Below are 10096 nucleotides of genomic sequence, written 5' to 3'. Positions count from 1 at the left end.
TAGGGTGTATAACGGTAAGACTAAGAAGGGAAAAGGTACTAGTTCACCAACCGAGAAGCCAACTTGTGAAAAGTGTGGCAAGAAGAACTATGGTGATTGCCTTAAGGGGACGTGAATCCTTTTTGTTGCGGTAAAAGTGGGCACAAGGTTAAGGATTGTCCTAATGTGAGGGGTCAAGACAAGGGTAGTGGTCAATCTCAAGCTTGTGGTTCAAATGAGTCTCTAAAGAAGAACCACTATGATCTCCGCTCAAGGGGTGAGAAAGAGACTTCTCCCGACGTGGTGACCAGTATGTTGAAAGTCTTCTCTATTAATGTATATGCTTACTTTATCCTACTGCTACTTTATCATTTTTAACTCTCTAGTGCCAAAAAAGTTTGACATTTTGCCTAATATTTTGCATGAACCTTTTATAGTGTCTACTCGGATGGGTGAGTCGGTTATTGCAAAAAAAAGTGTATAGAAATTGACCTATAATGTTGCCCAATAGAGTTTCTTATATTGAACTAGTAGAACTTGATATTCTTGATTTTGATATTATATTGGGTATGTATTTGTTGCATGCTTGTTTTGCCTCTATTGATTGTAAAAGAAGGTGGTAAGTTTAACTTTCCAAATGAACCCTTTGTTGAGTAGAAGGGGGGAAATTCTTTTACTAGAGGTCATATCGTCTCTTGTCTAAAAGCACGCAAAATGATCTCTAAAGGTTGTCTATACCATATTGTAAGGGTCCAAGATTTAGACTCAGAAATTCCTCCGATTGAGTCGGTCCACATAATGAGTGAATTTCCGGAGGTCTTTCCTAATGATATACCTGATATTCTTTCCTAAAGGGAAATTTATTTTGGTTTCGAGTTATTACCGGATACAAATCCCATTTTAATGCCTCCTTATCGGATGGCCCCGGCCAAATTGAAAGAGTTGAAGACTCAACTCAAAGATTTACTAGACAAAGGCCTCATTAGGCCTAGTATTTCTCCATGGGGTGCTCCAGTCTTGTTTAAGAATAAGAAGGATGGGTCCTTAAGAATTTCTATTGATTACGTCAACTCAATAAAGTAACAATCAAGAAAAAATATCCTCTACCTTGGATTGATGACTTGTTCGATCAACTTCAAAGGTCAAGTTACTTTTCTAAGATTGACTTGAGATTGATGTATTACCAACTTAGGATAATAGGTGAGGATATACCAAAGATGGAATTTAAGACTATATATGGTCATTATGATTTCTTAGTAATGTCCTTTGCTCTCACAAATGCCCCAAAAACTTTTATGGATCTCATGAATAGGGTGTTTTGAAATTACCTAGATTTTTTTATCATTGTCTTCATTGACGACATCTTGGTATATTAGAAAAATGAGGGTGAGCATATGAACCATTTGAGGGTGGTGTTTCAATTACTTAAATAACATCAATTGTTTGCCAAGTATAGCAAATGTAAGTTTTGGTTGAGGTCGGTGACATTTCTTGGTCATATCATCTCTGGTGAGTGAGTTGAGGTTGATCAAAGGAAAACGGAGGCGGTGAAAAATTGGCATAGATCTCTCCAACTGACATTAGGATTTTCTTGGGTTCAGCGAGTTATTATTGGATATTTGTGGATGGTTTTGCGTCCATTGCATCTCCCTTAACTACTTTGACCCAAAAGTGTAAGAAATTTGAGTTGTCGGAGTCATGTGAGAGAAGTTTTCAAATTATTAAGGATAGGCTTACTTCCTCTCCGGCGTTGACTCTACCTGAGGGTACAAAGGGTTTCCTTGTATATTGTGATGCATCCTGATTGAGTTCAGGGTGTGTGCTTATCCAACATGGGAAGGTGATAGCCTATGCTTTTCGGTAACTTAAGATGCATGAGAGAAACTTTCGAACTCATGACCTTGAGTTAGGTCCGTGCTATTTTCCTTGAAAATATAGAGACATTACATGTATGGTGTCCATGTTGATGTGTATACCCGACCATAAGAGTCTCCAATATGTTTTTAACTAAAAGAAGTTGAATCACTGATACGCTCAAACTTACTTCTCAAAGAAGAAGTAAAGAGGTTGTATCAAGTAAAGAACCTAACTAATGAGGTTGGGGTCGATCCCACGAGGAAAATAGTTCAGACTTAACTTTATTCTATTATTACTATTATTTTGTGAACTATTTCCCTAGAAAAAAACACAGAAAAGAGTGTTTTTATTTATGAATTAATGAAAATAATTAACTAAACTAAAGTAAACAACTAACACATTCAAATCTTGGAGCTTAATGAATAAATAAAAGTAACTAGGGCTTAAGTGTTCCCCACAGGTTCCTAACTTGATAATTCTAACTATAGAAATTCTTTCCTAGTATCTTGCATGTAAAGTGATAAGTTATATATATCTAAATCCTTGGTCTGGCATCTAAAAAATTTCACTCCGCACTTTGGTCCGGCTACATGTGTTGCTATACTAACCCTTACCTTTACCTCTTATTAAGCATTGTATTCGATATTTCACTAAGTTATTATCTCGTACCAACCTACACTAGCCTATTAGATAGTGTAAAGTAAATCTACGTTGATAATTCTTTTCTTATTATCTACCTCCTTGGTCCGGCAAGTAGCATTAAGGTGAGTTCTAACGTTGGCCATCCGTTAAAAAGACTTCGAAAAGAAAGAATTATCAATACATGCAACACACTATTCTAGAATTAATATTTTAGTTAGATTTTACCTCATTATTCACCCATGGTTCCCACAACCCTAGTTATGAAGTTTAATTACCCATGGTTATAATCACACTATTCATATATTTAATATAAGAATTCATGCACTTATTTTAATGAGAAAGAATAAAATCCAGAAATTCACTTAATGAGTCAACAAAAACACCAACAATAAATTCTAGAAAAAGTGTATCAATTACTGAAATTAATTCTACAATACTTGAACAAGAGAACTAAAAATTATCGAAAAGTCTCAAAGTCTAACCCCAAAAATGAGGTTTTTCGAACTATTTATAATAAAAACAAAAACCTAATAAAAGAAGGATTCTAATTACTGAAAATCTTTTCAAATGCGTCTGAGTCGACGGACCTCGTGATGGACAGTAGTAGTCATGACAGGCCGTCATGGCCTCCGTCGTCCCATACTTCATAAATTCTCCTGCTGCTTTCTTCATTACCCTAAATGAACATGTATGACGGACCGTTCCAAAGACGAAGGTCCGTCGAGGGTCTCCTTTCCATAATACTTTAACTTCTTAGAATTTGGATACTGGGACTACTCTCTGATCACTACAACGAACCAACAAGACGGACCGTCGTGGCTATCACGGTCCGTCATGGACTTCCGTAATCCCACACTAGGTTAGACTTCCTCATATTTCTTCAGTAACTTCTCTCCTCACTACGATGCCACCTACAGACCGTCACATACTTGACGGACCGTCATAAACTCTGTAAGTGGTCTCTTCTGCATCTCTTGTTTAAAAACTTTCGCGTTCATCTTTGGACAGATTTCCTACAAATAAGGAGAAACTTAAATAAATATCAATACAAAAAGGCTTTTGGAAACACACTAAACTTAAGGAAAAAACATTAAAAATACCGTGAAACCATGGTACATCAACACCCTCTACTTAAATTTGTTGTTTGTTCTCAAGCGACGCACTATGACTCACTACAAAATCTCTGTACAAGAGTATCCATATTTTAACATTCAAAATCATTTGGCTATCAATCCCGATGATTCTCATCATTATTATGCATGTTATCACTATTAGGCTTGACTTATGTGGAACCAGACCATGACACAGACTCACCATGCACTGACATCTTTCCTCTTAAATTTCTCACCAAGGTGCTAATATTATTGGTATTGCAACTAGTGCCTTCACATAAAAAAAACATCCTTATTTTTCACACATTGATTTATGTTTGAGTATAAGGATTAATTTTCCACACTCACTCTCAGAATATATTCACATCTCATTCATATGTATTGCCATAAGCTTGCCCTTATTTTTACTGCTTTAAGTTCGCCATACGACTCTTAGGATAACGATAGGACTTTCTTAGCTTGTAACATAGGTTCAGGGTCAGGTAGAGTATGTTTAGGTATACGTTAGTGACTTGTTGCCCTCCTTGACATATCGGCTAAACGTACCACCTTTTTATCATTTTATATTGCCCAATTTCTCAATTTTCTTTTTATCTTGCTATTTTCCCTTTCTTATCCATATATGTAAGTGACTTTTCCATTTTTTTGTCACTTCTGTTTTGTTCTTTTTTTCAACCCCACTTTACAGAGTATTCCTTATAACAGCCACCCTTAATTCATGACTTTGCCGTGAGTGAAGGTTCACAATAACCACGGTTGGGTCAGGGACACGACAAGATTGTTTTCCTCATTAGCCACCGTCAACTTATGCTTTTAGGATAAATTGAGATGCACATATCCAAGGAGGGTCCAGGGCCAACACATTGTTCCCAAAGAAGATCAGTTGGGGTGAAAAATAAAGATCTATTTTTAGGCTCAAATCATTTGGATCATTACGGGATTAACTTCATTTTTTTTTGGGATGAAGATTGACTATTTCGAACAAAGGCATATGATATTTTCCTAATTGTTCATTTTGGCTTACTTTTAGCGAGACTAACCAGGCAAGTTCTAGCTCATTCTCAATGGTAGATCCTTCAAATTTTCCTCACACTCACTTGACATTCATTACATTCCCATATTATTAGACACCTAGTTTGATTCTTATATTCAAGGTCATGCAGTAGTGTATCTCCATGTCATGTTTTGAGCCACACAATTATCAATTACTATCTATGTAATGCTTAGAGCAACACAATTATCAATTACTATGCCTAGTCATGCATCTTTTTCATATCATGATATCATATTTGTTTTAGCCATCATGCTTCAGAGTTATACTATGTACACAAGATATAACATGCCGGTTCAACAATAAAAGTGATCAGTCTTATGGGGAAAAAACAACACATGCAAGAAAACACCAAAAGAGGATCATGAATTGGGCTACTCAGACTTCACCCTAGCACTCACTTTCCATTTATCCCACCCTCAACAAAAAGATATGAAATTGTCCCCAATGCATAAAAAAATAGAAAATACGAGAGTGGTAGGTGAAGCAAACCTGCGGCGCAAAGCGCCGACAATCAACAAGCTGATGGGTCCGATTCACCGGAACCCACTACTTCTGTAGTCTGGACACCCTCAGTAGGCTTCTCATCAGCCACAACACTATCAGTCGTGCCTCCCGCTGTCTCCACATCTCTGGAGCTAGATGCCCCGGCAGCTGACTCTATAGCCCTAATCTTATGTGCCTCCTCATCAACAATCGAGGCTCTCCTCGCAGCCTCCATCTCATGTCCCTTCTTCTTCCTTGCCCTAGCCTCATCCTCCTCTCAACCCTTTACCTCTTCGCATTCTCTGAGGGGTAGGTGGTGGAATCTCAGAAGTGGTGAATAAAGCAGCCAACACTGTGTCCTCAGCAGGCTCTGAAAAAGGGTCTTATGACTCAAGGACCCTAGCCTCTATGATAATATAAAAATCTGCGTGCAAACTCTCAACCGCAGCCTAAAGGGTTGATACATCCACCAAAGGGGCTGTCCGTGGTAGCACTCGAAACTCAAAACCGTCTAAGAGCTGATGAACCTCCACGATCTTCCTCTGTGTGTTCTATGCCATCTTATGCTTCAAGCGCTCCTCCTACTCAGCAATAGACCTCTGCATCTAAGGCTGGATGTGATGCAAAAGTGTGGCCATCTGAGCCTCTAGTTTCTGGACCCAACAAGAGGCACCAGAGTGGGGGAAGGGGATGAGTGAGAGGAGCTTCGGGGAGTGCTACTACCCGAGATAGACTCGACTGGGATAGTGTCAGTGGATGTTAAAGTAGCATGCGTAGCCTTTCGAGCATGCACTCTAGTATCAGCCAGATTCTCACCAGGTAGAGGCACCTCTGGATGGGGCCCTCTGCGTGGAGCCAACTCATTGGACTCATCCCTGATGATGCCGATATAACCATTACCCTGCAGAGTCTTAAGCTGATCAATGTGCTAGATAGGCACACCTGCGGACCTCCATAATGAAAATACCATGCACGGAAGAGGGTAAGTAGTGGTGAACTTGAAAGCCCTCTCGTGCATGACCACCTGAAGAAGCCAAGAAAAGTCAACCTCAAACCCGGCCATCATCGCTCCATCAAAACTGTGCGATCCCATGTTACTATATTATCTGAAGGCATGGGAGAGAGGCAGTGGCGGACAATCAACAACAGAAACTTAGTCATGAAGGTCAAGTTAGCCTTCCTGATGGCTTTTTTCGGCTAAATTACCTAGTCGGCAGCCTCTCCATCAATAGATTAGTGCTGAGCCATACACCTCTTGGTGGTCTCTATCAGCGATGGCTCGCGCAAGAATCGTCCCTTTTTAACAATTTGCCACCGGTAGTTGAACTCAGCGGTGAGAGGGGTCCTGGTGGTATCAACATCCTTGTCGTACAAATATCGACAACTGTTTGGCGGCGAGAGTAGACTGCCTATCTATCTGTGATCGGAGAGTAGCCATATAAGTGGCGTAAAACTCTCGGACCAAATCCTCAGTGCAGCGGCCCAAAGAACGAGCCCTCGACTCTAGCCGGTGTCTGGTGAAGAGAGTGTTGATATCTTGCATGGTGGGGAGACTTTCCGTAAGGAGTCGCCTCTCCAGTGTAAGGTTCCGTGTCATGACACCTTTATCATTTAGAAGTTTGGAGTCTGAATACACTTGGTATTGCCCGTCGACACACTACCGGTTGGGCTGGTCAGCAACCGGGGCGGGAACTCCAGTTGGTTATCCTGCAGTGGAATCAGGATTGTCAGCCTCATCTGACAAGGTAGATTGTGTAGCTGTGGCGGGTGCAGAGACTTCTGCAGACCCGGAGGCTTCCTCCAACCACGAAACTCCTAAGGAACCAGACGGTCCTTCTTCTTGTGTAGTTGACCCAGAAGGTGTGGCGGTGAGTGTGCGCTCCTCATCATATTGGGAGGCAGTGACTATGTCATAAGCCACCTTTTTGGGCGTAGCTCTTGTTGCACGTGCAGTTCGTGCTTTAGTGGACGTGCCTGGGGGCACGCACTCGGGATCATTCTCATCATCAAAGCCTATAACAAGTCGAGAAGATGGGGCGACAGATTTTGAACGTCCACCTGCGTAAACTCGATCTTGCTTCGGTGCTATTAGAGATAGTACATGTAAAGAATCATTATTAATAATACAAGGAGCAAACAAGAAAAACAAAAACGAGACAAAATACCCATAAGAGCAAAGTTGTAATGACATCTCTGCAGTAGCAGTGAAACACGACAGACCAGGTGATGGACCGTCGTGAGTATGACAGACCGTTATGGGGTCTGTCATGTCTTACTTCAAAAATGTTTATTTGGAGACCCTTAGAAGGAAAGTCTCTAACAGTTATGACGGATAATCAGGACGGACCAACATGATAATGACGGTCCATCGTCGATGTCCGTCGTGGGGCACTTAGAAAAACTACGGAGACCCTTAGGAAAGGGGTCTCTGACTCTCATGACAGTTATGCAGGACGGACCGTCGAGGGTACGACGATCCGTTGTAGATGTGCATTAGTGGACACTTAGAAAAAAATGGAGACCCTTAGGACAAGGGTCTCTGACAACAATGACAGTTGTAAAGGACAGACCGTCGTGGGTACGACAGTCCGTAGTATATGTCCGTCAGAGGACACTTAGAAAAATTTGGAGATCCTTAGGAGTAGGGTCTCTGACAATTGTAATGGTTTTGCTGGACGGACGGCTGTGGGAACGACGGTCCGTCGCATATGTCCGTTGGTGGACACTTAGTGAAAACGAATAGTGGGGTGTCAGACCTATGACTGTCAGTCGTGGGTACAATGGTCTGTTGTCGGGATCTCATTCTGTCATTCAGTGATAGAACTGAGGATGCCACAATCATCCCCTGTGACTTACACGATATACATGATATTAACCCACATGTTTCTACCCCAAATACCTAGCAAACTAGCAATTCTAAAACACCGATTTCTCGATTTTTAACAAGGCAATTCGAGGGACTCTCAACCTAGGTCAGACAAAATTGGATCAAAGAGCAAAAATCCACCAAAAAGAAATAGGCCAATAGTAATTGAAAAAAAAAGCAGCGTAAATGGGTAGAGATCAGAGACACATACCTGAGAAGAGGAGAAAAACAAGCAAGTAAGGCACTCAACAATCAAGAGCAGAAACACAGCACCCAACTTCGACAAGTAGAAAAAAGATTTTGGGATTTGGGGAAGTGATGTGGATCAGTTGACAGAGAAGAGGATGAGGAAGGCACGAAGTTGGAATGGGAGGAAAAGGAAAAAGAGGGAAAGAAACGGTTTAAATGAAGGGGTGGGAAGTTTAAAAGGTTGAAAACTTTTAAAATTCCCCAGCCGAGTCGGGTCGGGTTGCTGGTTAATGACGCAACGAGCCTTCAAAGATGGTCCATCACATATGAAATGGTCCATCATGGGTTCCGTCGTGGATGCCCTAGTTTTGGAAATAAATAAAAAATGTACCTGACACGAAGAATTCATGCGACGGTCCATCGCAAGTGTGATGGTCCGTCGATGTATCCATCAATGAATGTTACGGAGTAATTTTTCTACAGAATTTCCCGGTTATGTGATACCTGAAAATTTAAAACCCATTAGTAGAAAATGCTACCATTACTAGAAAGAAAACTGTAGTTGGGTTAGAGGATACGTATTGAGTTGCCTCCCAACCAGCGCCTGATTTAACATCACGGCACGTCTGAAGACACTTGATTACTCTGACTTCTTCAAGATTGTATGCCTCGATCACTTCATTCGCTAATTCAGCATGCTCAAAATAGATTTTAATTTGTTGTCCATTCACCTTACACCGCACACCATCCTTGGTTTCCTAGTCAACTTCTCCATGAGGTAATAGTTGGGTAATCAAGTAAGGGCCAGTCCATTTGGACTTGAGCTAACCCGGAAACAAGCGCAACCTAGAATTGTATAAAAGCACCAAATACCCAACAATGAATTGTCATTTTTTCAATTTTTAGGTCATGATACTTCTTCATCTTTTCTTTGTAGAGGGCTGAGCTTTCATAAGCTTTCAGGAAAAATTCATCGAGTTCATTCAACCCAGTTTATCATTGTTCTGCAGCTTCGTTCCAATCTATTTTCAACTTCTTCATAGCCCACATGGCTTTATGCTCTAATTCAATCGAAAGATGACAAGCTTTCCCATATACAAGTTGTTATGGGTACATACCTATGGGAGTCTCATACGCTGTTCGGTAGGCCCAAAGAGCAACATCAAGCCTCCTTGGCCCACTAGTTTGAGAATGGTAAGGAGTAGCCACATTATGGAGAACCCCATATTTCTCCATAATCCCTTGAACATTTTGTTGGAAAAGTGGGATCCCCCATCACTAATAATTGCCCTTGGGGTACCAAATTGAGAGAGTATATTCTTTTTCAAGAATACAATGACACTCTTCCCATCATTGTTTGCGAGGGAGATATCTTCCACCCATTTAGATACATAATAAACTGCTACTACAATATACTTCATTCATGAGAACTCACAAAAGGACCCATAATGTCAATACCCCAAACATCAAATAACTCAATCACAAGAATGGGGTTTAGAGGGAGCTCTTGCTTTCTTGAAATGCCGCCATATCATTGGAGTCTATGACATGGTTTGGCAAACTCATGAGCATCTTGATGAATAGTTGGCCAATAGTAACAACATTGTAATATCTTATGAGCGGTTCAGATACCACTATGATGTCTACCAACTTGTGAGGAATGGCATGCCTCTAAAACACTCAACATCTCAACTTTTGGCACATAACGCCGAATAAGCCCATCGTTACAACTCCTATATAAGTATGGTTTATACCAAAACAACTTATTCACATCGTACATGAATAATTTTCTTTGATGAAAGGACAAGTCCAATGGAGCAATATCGCTATCCAGATAGTTTGCAAAATCTGTGAACCATGGAATCAAGTCTTGTGAGGCAGCAAGTACATGCTCATCGGGGAAAGTATCATCAA

This window comes from Solanum lycopersicum, chromosome 9 (genome assembly GCF_036512215.1).
Source record: "Solanum lycopersicum chromosome 9, SLM_r2.1".
In the NCBI taxonomy this organism is placed as follows: Eukaryota; Viridiplantae; Streptophyta; class Magnoliopsida; order Solanales; family Solanaceae; genus Solanum; species Solanum lycopersicum.
Note: the sequence above shows the minus strand (reverse complement) of the source record.